The following is a 13,605-nucleotide window of genomic DNA, read 5'->3' as shown; positions in this document are numbered from 1 at the left end:
CATGTCTCTTTACTGTAAACAGAGATTTAATTCCAAGCTTCAACCTTGAGCTTCAAGCAAGGCACAAAAAACAATTAATTTCCCTAGTTAGTTCCCCGAACTACATTAAGCTCTGACTTCCACTAGGGATATGTAGGCATGAGGTTCACAAGGAATCTCAGCGAGCTAATAAAATACCAAAAATAGTCAGTCTGTCTATCTGTCTGTCTTTTAAAATCAATTCAATTCCTTCTCCTAACACAAAGGAGAAACTTTCCCAATCATTAGCAGCAAACACAATCACAATGACACAGAGAAGGTTCCTGTAGAGTACTACAGATATGTAGGGTGTTTAAACACTTCCCTATGTATAACCGACCTCCCGGACTCCAGAATTTCTAGTCTAAGTGAAATCCCCACACTTAGCAAACTCCTAGGGTTTAGTTGAGATCTTTTTTTCCCTTTCCTACTCGTAGGACAAATAAGAAAGTTCGTGTGATATCGTAGGAAGAACTGAAATAAAATTCATCCCACCACGGGCGCATTCTCCTTCCAAATTTCGCGTGAAGGGTTTAGCGTGCCGTCCTCCTAAGTGAAACGGGGAGGTAAAGAAAACGACACCACAGAAAAATGGCGACTCTGCTGGGGATATAAGTGTTAAAAACCTTGGTTTTTCATCCAAACCAATGGTTGACCTGTTGCTGGTCCAGCCCCAATGAGGAATTAGGGATGCCAAATTCCCCCTCAAACAAGAGAGGTCCTGCCTAACCTCTGTGTCATTTCATGTGTTTGTTGCATATATATTTGTTTACTTTGTTTATTCTGTATCGGGAAAGGGCTTGATTCCCCCTTGTGGTGAGAAATCCTATACCCGGATTTGAGTGCAACATAAGATAGGATGGAGGATGTCTTCCCGGTGAAGGCCCTCTAATCTTGGTTTCCAAGTCTACTTTTGGGATTTGCCTGGCTGGTTGTGATTAACTGCGCCACTGCATTCCGAGACTGATTTGTACCAGGAGGACCTAGAAACACATTAACCCCACTTAAAGCCTTTTTTAGGACGTAGAGCGATGATTACGGAAGTAATTGTCACGCAGATACTACACTCAGAGAAAACTCTCTTATAGATACCAATCAACGTATCTTTAAGGTTGAGCAAAAACTCTGAGACCCCTAGAACCCGTTCTACAGGTACAAAAATCCTTAACCTTAGTTTACCATTGGGGCGGGGATTGCGTTTGGACTTCATGACCACTATACCCTTCAACGCCATGTTTGTTTAAAACTCTTGTGTGTGCATTCATGCATTCATGCATCATTCATTAATAAACAACTAAAAACAAAAAAAGTCTTTTTTCGAGTCATTTTTCAAGGAAACTAAATAACGAACGTTTTGAACTTCATAGAAAGAGAGAAACGGAGAAAGGACTTAAGGATCTATACCATGGATTATGGGAGAAAGAGAGCTAGGAAATACACCTTCAAGATTCCCCAGGTCGAGGAACTGGGAAAGCTCGGAAAACTGGTGGTCAACCCCCAGGCTTTCAAGGAGAAGTATGGAAAACTTCTGCCTTTGCTCAATACCAACATGGTGGATGGGATCCTCCCCACCTTGGTACAGTTTTACGATCCAACGTATCACTGCTTCACCTTTCCAGATTATCAGCTCATGCCTACGTTAGAGGAGTACTCTCGTCTGATTGGAATACCCGTGTACGCGCAAGATCCGTACTCCGGTTTGGAAAAGAATCCTGACGACGTTATCATTGCTGCAACTACTCCTTTGAACGTAGTCGACATCAGAACTCATATGGTGAGTAGAGGAGGAATTCAAGGATTGCCCTCCAAATTCCTGTTTGATCAAGCTCGGTACTTCGTCAGCATCCAAGATATGAGCGCTTTTGAGGAAGTCTTGGCTTTGCTTATCTACGGATTGTTTTTGTTCCCTAACATTAACGATTTCGTCGACATCAACGCAATTAAGATCTTCTTAATTGGAAATCCAGTTCCAACCTTGCTTGCGGATGCTTATCACTCTGTGCATTCAAGAAACCTGCAGCGAGGAGGATTAATCACATGCTGCGTACCGTTGTTATACGAATGGTTCGTTTCGCACCTGCCAAAGTCTAGCACTTTCTGGAACATGAGGGATGGCCTTTACTGGTCACAGAAAATCATGTCTCTCACTCATACAGACATTGATTGGTGTAGTCCTGACAACGACGAAACCAAGATCATCTTCAGTTGCGGAAATTTTCCCAACGTACCCCTTATTGGAACTAAGGGAGGAATTAGTTACAATCCAGCTTTAGCCCGTCGTCAATACGGCTATCCTATGAAAAACATTCCAAGTAACATCCAATTGGAGGGTCTGTTCTTCAAGAACATCGACGATCATGGCAACATGCTGAAGAAGGAAATTGTCCAAGCCTGGCGTCTTGTTCACAGCAAAGGGAGAAGATTGTTAGGAAAACATCTTTGCATCTCCCTGGATCCTTACCTTCAATGGGTACGCGTCAGAGCATTCAAGCTCAGGATGCCATATCAACATCAAGAACCTATTCCCCTAAGGGAACCAATTTACCTTTTCTCCACCGATGTTGAAAAACTGCAAGCGGCATTAAACAAGGTATGCCAAGAAAGGAATGCTTGGAGGAACAAGTATCGAATTGTCAACACGGAAAATGTTGAAATTCAGAACATCCTAAGAAGGAAGGATGAGTTACTTGAAGTACTCGATCGACAAGTGACACAATCGTCACTTTCTCATCATATCCCTCCTGCTTCCTGGATCATCGATCAGCTCACGTCAGAGAACGCTCAGCTCAAGAAACAGAAGAAGATGTTAGAACGTGAAGTCGGCTCTTCGTCAAAGTTTTAGAGTCCTTTCTCTCAGTTTCTCTGTATTTCCATTTTCAAAGTGTGTAAAAAACGGCGTTTTCGCTTAATTAATAAAAGTTTGATGTTTCATAACGTAATTATGGTGTTTCCTTGAAAAATAATAACTTAATTGCATATCATACATCGCTTTAGTCGTACGCACTGACACGAGAATTGTCGCGGATCTAATAGTCACTTTCCTTTCTCCAGAAAGAGAGGAGGAGAAGGAGGTGAACCAAGACTTTCAAGCTGTCTCATCCATACAACACTCGTTCAAGTCGCAAGAAAAGAATGGAAGACTTTGAGCAAGAGAATGAAGAACTCAGAGAAGAGATTAATACTCTCAAAGGTACTGTTGAAAGGCTCAATAGTATGGTAGAAGCCCTGGTAGTTGCGCAGAATCGACCAACGCCAGAAGAACCACAAAGGACTGTGGTTTCCGAGATTGTTTCTACTCCTATTCCTCAGTATACCATGCCGCCTGATCGACCTTGGGGCATGCCGTATAACTTTACTCCAGAAGGGTACATACCTCCAGCTTCTGAAGCTCCAAAAGTCACCATGGATATGCGTCCACCGGAGGGTTACAAACCTCTGGAAATTGAAGTTCCAAGAGCAACGGCAATGGGTTTCGCACAACAGAATGCTGAGATTCCAAGATCTGCTGTCATGGCTTCTCCACAGCCCATTATGCATACTTTTCCCCCGCAAGGCGGACAAGTATATCATCACGCTCCAAGTGAGGATGCTGGCGTGTATGAAAGATTGGACGAGTTCCAAGAACAGTTTCTGCAAATGCAGAAGGAACTCAAGACTCTCCGAGGACAAGATCTATTTGGAAAGAATGCTGCAGACCTCTGTCTGGTTCCAAATGTTAAGATTCCTCACAAATTCAAAGTACCAGAATTCGAGAAGTACAAAGGGAATTCATGCCCACAAAGTCATCTTGTGATGTACGCTCGAAGAATGTCAACTCAGACTGATAATCAACAATTGCTCATTCATTATTTTCAAGACAGCCTGACTGGTGCTGCACTCAAATGGTACATGAACTTGGACAGTTCAGAGATTCGTACTTTTCGAGACCTCGGAGAGGCCTTCGTCAAACAGTATAAGTACAATCTGGATATGGCTCCCGACAGAGATCAACTCCGGGCCATGACTCAAAAGGATAGAGAAAGCTTCAAGGAATACGCTCAGAGATGGCGTGAAGTTGCTGCTCAAATTTGTCCACCACTTGAAGAGAAAGAAATGACAAAAATCTATCTCAAAACTTTGAGTCCATTTTACTACGGACGAATGGTTGCAAGTGCACCAAGTGACTTTACTGAGATGGTAAACATGGGTGTGCGTTTAGAAGAAGCAGTTCGAGAAGGACGCTTGAACAAAGAACCAGAATCTTCTGTTGGTCCAAGGAAGTATGGAAGTTCTTTCCAGAAGAAAAAGGATCAAGATGTCAGCAATGTCTTGCACAAAATCAAGAAGAAATTCCAACCTCAAGTTGCAACAATAACTCCGGTTGTTAACTCAGCGCCAGCTTATCAACCTCAGGTCTCGCAACAACAAACTCAACAAAGGTCGCAGCAACCTCAGCAGCAGGTTCGACCTCCAAATTACAACAATCGGGCTCCAAGGTATCCTGCCTTTGACCCCGTACCAATGCCGTATGCAGAATTGTTTCCAACATTACTGGCAAAAGGACTCATTCAGACAAGGAGTCCTCCAAATCCTACAAACAGTTCCTCACCATGGTATAAGGCTGACCAATCTTGTCCCTATCATCAGGGGGCACCAGGTCACAATATTGAGAACTGTTTCTCTTTCAAGATTGACGTCCAACGATTAGTGAAGAGCGGAATGCTATCCTTCAAAGATACTAATCCAAACGTCCAAGCAAATCCTTTGCCGCAGCACAAAGAAGCTTCAGTAAATCTGATAGATCAACACCCCAATGTCATTCAAATCTACGACATTCGTCAGATAGGGGAAAATCTTGTCAAGATGCACGCTAAACAAGCTGGGTACGGTCATGTACCACCTCACAACTACTTCACATGTGAAATTTGTCCAAAGAATAATCAAGGATGTGCCGTAGTTCAAGCTGCATTACAAGAACAAATGGACTTGGGATGGATTCAACATATCCGAGTCAGAACTGAACATGACATCAACATGGTTCAAGGATGTCCAGGAGAATACAAAATCTACAAAGTTGAAGACCTTGAAGGATCGGTAGTCAGGTTCCACAAAACTTTAAATGGACTTGCCTACTTTGGAACAGATTTCCACGCTTACAGTAGATGCAGAATCTGTCGAAGAAATTCACGAGGATGTTTGCGTGTTCGCAACGACATTCAAAAGCTGATGGATGACAATACCATTACTGTTCTTGCCAACAGAGAAGATGATGAAGTCTTTACCGTATCTCCTCAAATTAATCAAGTTGAACCTATGCAAGTTAAGTATGACAGCAGGAAGACAGCAGTTGCACCGTTAGTCATCTACTTACCAGGTCCTGTACCGTATGAGTCCAGCAAGGCTATACCATACAAGTACAACGCTACATTCATTGAAAATGGTAAGGAAATACCATTACCGTCTGTTGTCAACATTGCTGATGTTAGTCGAGTCACCAGAAGTGGACGAGTCTTCAACAGAACAACAGAAAATGTGGAGAAACCTTCGGAGGAAGTACCACATAGGCAAGACAATCATCCGACCAATGCTGTTCAAGCGAAAGAAAATGATGAGATCTTGAAGTTAATCCAGAGGAGTGAATACAACATTGTAGATCAATTACTACATACTCCGTCTAGGATTTCTGTTCTTTCCCTGCTATTGAGTTCTGAAGCTCATAGGGAAGCTCTACAGAAAGTTTTGGAACAAGCTTTCGTAGAACCAAGTGTTACAATAAGCCAATTCAACAACATCGTTGCCAACATCTCCGCCGGAACTAGCCTAAGTTTCTGTGACGAAGATCTTCCTGAAGAAGGAGTGGACCACAATCTTCCACTTCACATCTCAGTTGGCTGCATGGGTGATACACTCACAGGAGTCCTAATAGACAATGGATCCTCTCTCAACGTCATGCCTAAATCAACATTATCAAGATTATCTTTCGAAGATTACCCTCTAAGAAAAAGTCATGTCATCGTCAAAGCATTTGATGGATCAAGAAAGTCAGTTTTCGGAGAAGTAGATCTTCCCATAACTATTGGACCTCAGACGTTCAAAATCACTTTCCAAGTTATGGATATTCCAGCACAATACAGTTGTTTGCTAGGTCGCCCATGGATTCATGAGGCTGGGGCAATTACTTCAACACTTCATCAGAAACTGAAGTTCATAAGAAATGACAAATTGGTAACCGTATGTGGAGAACGAGCTCTGATCGTCAGCAACCTGTCATCATTCTCCGACATAGAACCAAAAGAAGTTGTTGGAACTAAATTCCAAGCACTTTCCTTAGACAAAGGAAAGGAGAAAGCAGCGTCTATCTCTTCATACAAAGATGCAATCCAAGTTGTAAAGGATGGCACTACCAGTGGTTGGGGGCACATTAATATTCCTACCAACAACAAGAACAGAACGGGAATTGGATTCTTTCCGACATCATCAAAAGCTATCCCAGGGATTGAGGTAGTTCTCCCAATTCAAGAAACTTTCTGCAGTGGAGGTTTTCTTCAACCTGTTCAACAAACAGTCAATACCATCGGTACGGAAAACACCGATGAAGAGGAATGGTTATCCTATCTTAACAAAGCAGGATATATCTCCCTATCAGAATCTGAACCACCTTGCTGTTATCCGACTAAAGGATCTGAAAGTAAGACTCAACCAAGCAGTGATGAAGTTACTGACAGCTTCACCACCAGAAGTCATGGTTCATCAGAAGAAGTTCCTCCTATCCCCGAAGAGACTTGGGATACATTAGGAGAACCAAGCGGAAAATTCGACTACATGGTGAAATACTCCGCTCCTGAAAGTTCAAGAATCTCTCTTGAAGATATTGTTCCAACTGGATGGAACAGTGATTTTGAGTACCTCTCTCAGCCAAAAGAGATGTATAACCCTTGCTATTCATCATCATCATCTGGTGAAGTCATCATTGAGGATTATATCCCCAAGTCACCTTCCGAGGCTAAGGATCTAGAGTTCACATATCTAGTCAATGCCATCTTGGGAGAAGAGCAAGACCAAAATACAGAAGAGGATGATCTCGAAAGTGTCTCCGACAACGAGTCTCTCCATTCAGAAGATTGGAAGTTTCCTCAAAAGAAAAACCGACATACTCCACTCGGAAATGGGTATGCTCACACCGCTCAGTCTGCTGAAGTAGAAGAAGATCGTCTGAGTGTTGCAAAGACAGTGGTTGGTAAATCAAGACCTACCACAGGCCAGCTTAAGCCTAAGGTTCCAGATTACTTAGTGCACAATGGGGTTCGCCACTACTGGACAGCTGTTGAAGTTTCAACTGTTGTTCGCACTCCTAAGTAGGAACTTTCACCGTTATTTTGTCCTCTCACCATAGCCCAGGGTGAAGAGATGTTTCATAGGGCTTTGCATTTTACTATTTCTTAGTTAAATGTCCCTCTTTGCTTCGCCCAAAGCAATAGAGTTTTGTTTTATAGGGTCTTTGTTTCAAGAAATGACTGTCCATAAATAAAAATGTCATTCTGTTCCTTCGTTTAGTTTTTCCTTTTCTTTTTTCGGAAATTGGTAATCCTAAAAAACACCCTTAAAAAACATCAAAAAAAAAATCATTAACTGCATACACCGAGTCTTCCCTCGTTGTCTAAATAAAACTTATCACACATATGCAGATTAATCATAAAATACCCCGTTGAAACGTGCGACCGTATGACTTCTCCAAGCTTTGAGTTTCCTGTATTCGAGGCAGAGGAAGAAGAAGACGAAGAAATATCAAAGGAAATTTCACGGTTACTTCAACAAAAGGAAGAGGCCATTCAGCCATACAATGAGCCTCTAGAGATCATTAACCTTGGTTCCGATGGAAACAGAAAAGAGGTTAAGATTGGAGCTTCGCTCAGTTCAGAGATCAGAGAGAGTTTGATACAGCTACTCAAAGAATTCTCAGATGTCTTCGCTTGGTCTTATCAAGATATGCCAGGGTTGGATACCAGTATAGTGGAGCATCACTTGCCATTAAAAGCAGAATGCCCTCCGGTCAAGCAAAAATTAAGAAGAACTCATCCGGAGATGGCCATGAAAATCAAAGAGGAAGTTCAAAAGCAGATCAACGCAGGTTTCCTCGTCACTTCAGAATACCCTCAGTGGTTAGCTAACATTGTTCCCGTTCCTAAGAAAGACGGAAAAGTCCGCATGTGCGTCGACTACAGAGATTTGAACAAAGCTAGCCCTAAGGATGATTTTCCTTTACCACATATTGATATGTTGGTAGACAGTACAGCAAAATCCAAAGTTTTCTCGTTCATGGACGGATTTTCAGGATACAACCAAATCAAAATGGCACCTGAAGACATGGAAAAAACAGCTTTCATCACCCCCTGGGGCACGTTCTGCTATCGTGTTATGCCTTTTGGACTAAAGAACGCAGGGGCAACTTATCAAAGAGCCATGACTACACTTTTCCACGACATGATGCATAAGGAAGTGGAAGTCTATGTGGACGACATGATTGCCAAATCAGAAAATGAAGAAGATCACATACAGAATCTGACAAAGTTATTTCAACGCTTACGGAAGTTTCAGCTTCGCCTGAACCCCAACAAGTGTACCTTTGGTGTCTATTCAGGAAAACTCCTTGGTTTCATTGTCAGCAAACGAGGAATTGAAGTAGATCCAGACAAAGTCAAGGCAATTCAAGAAATGCCTTCACCCAGAACCGAGAAACAAGTTAGAGGATTTCTTGGACGTCTGAATTACATCTCGAGATTCATATATCTCATGACTGCAACTTGCGCTCCTATTTTCAAACTTCTACGGAAAAATCAAAGTTGCGTCTGGACAGACGATTGTCAGAAAGCGTTCGACAGCATTAAGGAATATCTGCTCGAACCACCCATCTTGTCTCCTCCAGTGGAAGGAAGACCTTTGATAATGTACTTAACCGTCTTAGAAGATTCCATGGGTTGTGTCCTTGGACAGCAAGACGAGACAAAAGAAAAGAGCATGCCATTTACTACCTGAGCAAGAAATTCACTGACTGTGAATCCCGCTACTCCATGCTCGAGAAGACGTGTTGTGCTTTGGCCTGGGCTGCCAAGCGTCTCCGCCAGTACATGATTCGACATACTACTTGTTTGATCTCTCATATGGATCCAATCAAGTACATCTTTGAGAAGCCTGCTTTAACCGGGAGAATTGCCCGTTGGCAGATGTTGTTATCAGAATATGACATTGAGTATCACGCACAGAAAGCCGTGAAAGGAAGCATTCTAGCTGAGCACCTGGCTCACCACCCACTCAATGGTCATGAATCAACCAGTTTCGACTTTCCGGACGAGGACGTCATGTACCTCAAGATGAAAGATTACGACGAGCCACTACCAGACGAAGGACCTGAGATAGGATCCCAGTGGGGCTTAATCTTTGACGGAGCTGTCAATGCTTATGGACGAGGAATTGGGGCAATCATTGTTACACCTCAGGGTACCCATATTCCATTTACTGCCAGATTAACTTTCAAATGCACAAACAATGAGGCCGAATATGAAGCTTGCATCATGGGTCTCGAAGAAGCCATGGATCTAAGAATCAAACACTTGGATGTATACGGAGATTCTGCTTTGGTCATCAATCAAATCAAAGGAGAATGGGAAACACGCCAACCAGGGCTAATTCCTTACAAAGACTACGCGAGAAGATTGTTACCATTCTTCGACAGGGTAGATTTTCATCACATTCCTCGTGAAGAAAACAACTTGGCTGATGCATTAGCCACACTCTCTTCCATGATTAGGATAAATCATTGGAATGACATTCCTCGGATCGATGTTATGCGCCTGGATAGGCCCGCTCATGTGTTCACAGTAGAAGCAATCATCGACGACAAACCGTGGTACTACGACATCAAGAACTTTCTTCAAAAGCAAGAGTACCCTCTTGGGGCGTCAAAGAAAGATAGAAAGACTTTGAGAAAGTTAGCTTGTAGATTCTTCTTGAATGAAGATGTTCTGTACAAGAGAAACTTCGACATGGTTCTGCTCAGATGCGTTGACAGAAAAGAAGCAGAAATACTCATGAGAGAAATACATGAAGGTTCCTTTGGTACTCACACCAATGGACATACCATGACAAGGAAAATACTGAGAGCAGGATATTATTGGCTGACGATGGAGTCAGATTGCTACCAGTACGCAAAGAGGTGTCACAAATGCCAGATCTACGCCGATAGAATTCATGTGCCACCATCTCTGCTCAACATACTCTCTTCCCCTTGGCCTTTCTCCATGTGGGGAATCGACATGATTGGAATGATCGAACCAAAAGCGTCCAACGGACATCGCTTCATCTTGGTAGCCATAGACTATTTCACCAAATGGGTTGAAGCAGCTTCATATGCAAACGTTACAAGACAAGTTGTCGTCAGGTTTATCAAGAATCACATCATCTGTCGCTACGGCATTCCTAGCAAGATAATCACTGACAATGGGTCAAATTTGAATAACAAAATGATGAAGGAGCTTTGTGAAGAATTCAAGATCGAACATCACAACTCATCTCCTTACAGACCAAAGATGAATGGAGCTGTAGAAGCAGCTAACAAAAACATCAAGAAAATCATTCAGAAGATGGTCATCACTTACAAAGATTGGCATGAAATGCTCCCGTATGCTCTTCATGGTTACCGTACATCAGTACGTACTTCGACTGGAGCAACTCCTTTCTCCCTTGTATATGGCATGGAGGCAGTCCTACCTATAGAGGTTGAGATTCCATCAATGAGAGTTTTGATGGAGGCAAAATTAACAGAAGCCGAGTGGTGTCAAAGCAGATTCGATGAATTGAACTTAATCGAAGAAAAGCGCATGACAGCTTTATGCCACGGACAGCTATATCAACAAAGAATGAAGAAAGCTTTCGACAAAAAGGTTCGACCTCGCACAATCAAAGAAGGCGACCTTGTACTCAAAAAGATTCAATCTTTTCTCACAGATTCGAGAGGGAAATGGACTCCCAATTATGACGGCCCCTACGTGGTCAAGAGAGCTTTCTCAGGAGGAGCCTTAATACTCACGACTATGGATGGAGAAGAATTCACCCGTCCTGTGAACGTCGACGCAGTCAAGAAATACTTCGCCTAAATAAACAAAAGAACAGCTCGCTAAGTTGAAAACTCGCAAAGAGCGGCTTAGGCAAAAAAGAGCGTCTCGGTGAATCGAAAACCCGAAAGGGCGATTCAGGCAAAAGTTAGAGACATAAAAAAAAAATAATAATCAATCCCGGTAAACTTAAAACCCGAAAGGGGTAGTTTACGCAAAAGTTAGGGATATATGGCAAGTAACTGTGTTCAGGACAAACTTGATCATTCAAAATCCATAGCGGAGTGTTCATCAGCAGTAGGTCATCTTCTACGAAGCACGAATACAGCGCAACTCGGAGTGGAAGGGAAAGATAACGGTCGTCACGTTTCATCGTAGCCCTTTTCCCAAAAATTACCAATTTCCAACTTTGTAAATACTCCATGGAATCAAGCATTTGGCTGATTACCATTCCATATATAATAATTTGAGCCTTGTGCTTTTCCTTTGCAATCTAGTCTTATTCAGTTTCTTGAAATGCATTTTAAGTTTAAACAGTCATTTTCTTGAAACAAATGTTTTCATAAAATAAAAATGAATTTACTTGCAAAAATAAAGGTGAAATTTCTTTCTAAGGTTTACAAACAATAGGAAGAATGCAAACAGTTGCTCCGAGAACGGTTGAGACTCCGGGAACCAAGTTTTCCCCATGAGGTCGCTTTGCGAACATCTCCCGATGACGGATCTTTACTTCAATTCATATTACTTACTTCGGACAGCGGACAACTGATAGCCAGATATTCCCAACAGAGTTCGAACTACAAGAAGAGGACATCTTCTGATCAACAAGAATTCAAGTCGTATCATTAGGATTTTACATCCGCGACAATTCTATTCACATTCACTTTACATTTTATAATTGTCATAATATTCATGCATACATTACATCACAACTGCATAGTCAAATTAGGCTTTTAATCATGAGAATGCCCGAGTCATGAGGGCATGAACTCAAGTTTCCCCTGCAAGTCCTGGAGAAACTTTTTCCTTCAAGACAACGATCCATGTAGAGAGATTTCCCCAAGCAAGTCAATAAATGGTAGTCTCCCTCAAAGAGATAGTTTGTTCACTTTTGGAATTCCTCAGCCGAGAATCTCCTGCAGAGCGACATTCGACAGTCTTCTTCAGATAAGATAGTCTGCTTCACATTCCGGAACTCCCTACAGGTTTGGTATTTCCCCAGCAGGGTCAAGAGGTGCCACTTCTTGTCAAAGGAAAATTCAGAATCTCCCAGCAGATCGACAAATGATTCCCCAGCGGAGTCAGCAAATGATAGTCTTCATCCAGAAGATAGTTCAGATTCCCCAACAAAGTCAGCAAATGGCAGTCTCTTTCAGCAGAAGACAGTTTGCTCACTTTCTATCACAACAAAGTCAGCAAATGGCAGTCTCTTTCAGCAGAAGACAGTTTGCTCACTTTCTATCACAACAAAGTCAGCAAATGGCAGTCTCTTTCAGCAGAAGACAGTTTGCTCACTTTCTATCATAACAAAGTCAGCAAATGGCAGTCTCTTTCAGCAGAAGACAGTTTGCTCACTTTCTTTCATGACAGGGTCGACAAATGGCAGTCTCTTTGCTCCAGCAGAAGACAGTTTGCTCCCCTAGCAATTGGCAAATGGCAGTCTTTTCCCAAGAAAAGACAGTTTGTCTGTTAAATACTCAAGAGATCGACAAATGGCAGTTTCTTCAAACAGTTTGTCTGTTTCTGGGATGTTTAACTCCCCACAGAGTCGATGAATGGCAGTTTTCCTCTTAGGAAAACAGTTCGTTGATTCCCCAGGCATCAGTTGACGAATGGCAGTTTTCACCCCGAAAACAGTTCGTCCGCCTTCAAACCTTTGAAGTCATTAGCCCCTCAAAAGATCATGAGGCCATATGACATTCTTTCAAAGACGTCAAGTCAAAAGGGAAGATGGTGAAGTTTCTTTACACCGTCAAATGGCATCTTATCTCCAAGCGCTGATAAGAAGTTTGATGAGGAAACAAACCCTTGAAGTTTCTTTACTACCATCAAATGGCGTCTCGTCTCCAAGTGCTGATGAGAAGTTTGATGAGGAAACAAACCTTTGGAAATTTTCTCTTTATCTGAGATATTGTCCAAACGCAACCGAGACCAGTTTCGAGATATGGACATCCGAAACGAGGAGAGGTTGTTTACCTTTTTCTAAGTATCAACACTTAGTTAAAGAAGATGGATTGCGCATCCTACATTGCCATCCATTCACCAGAATCCACATCAAGTATTTCTGCAGGAGTTTGTCTCCTCATCCCCCGCCAAGTGCGACAACGGGATCAAATCATGCAAAGATTTTATCAATTACAACATCTCAGGAGCGCCCAAAATTCGGGCATTCTTTGATATTTAAGTCTCTTTTACGCAGGAGAGATCGAGATCTCAATCTCTCTCCCTCCAGATAAAAGAAACTTAAATAGGGGCATCTGTCATACCCTAATTTTTGACC

This window comes from Vicia villosa, linkage group LG7 (genome assembly GCF_029867415.1).
Source record: "Vicia villosa cultivar HV-30 ecotype Madison, WI linkage group LG7, Vvil1.0, whole genome shotgun sequence".
NCBI lineage: Eukaryota > Viridiplantae > Streptophyta > Magnoliopsida > Fabales > Fabaceae > Vicia > Vicia villosa.
This window is presented reverse-complemented; position numbering follows the sequence as displayed.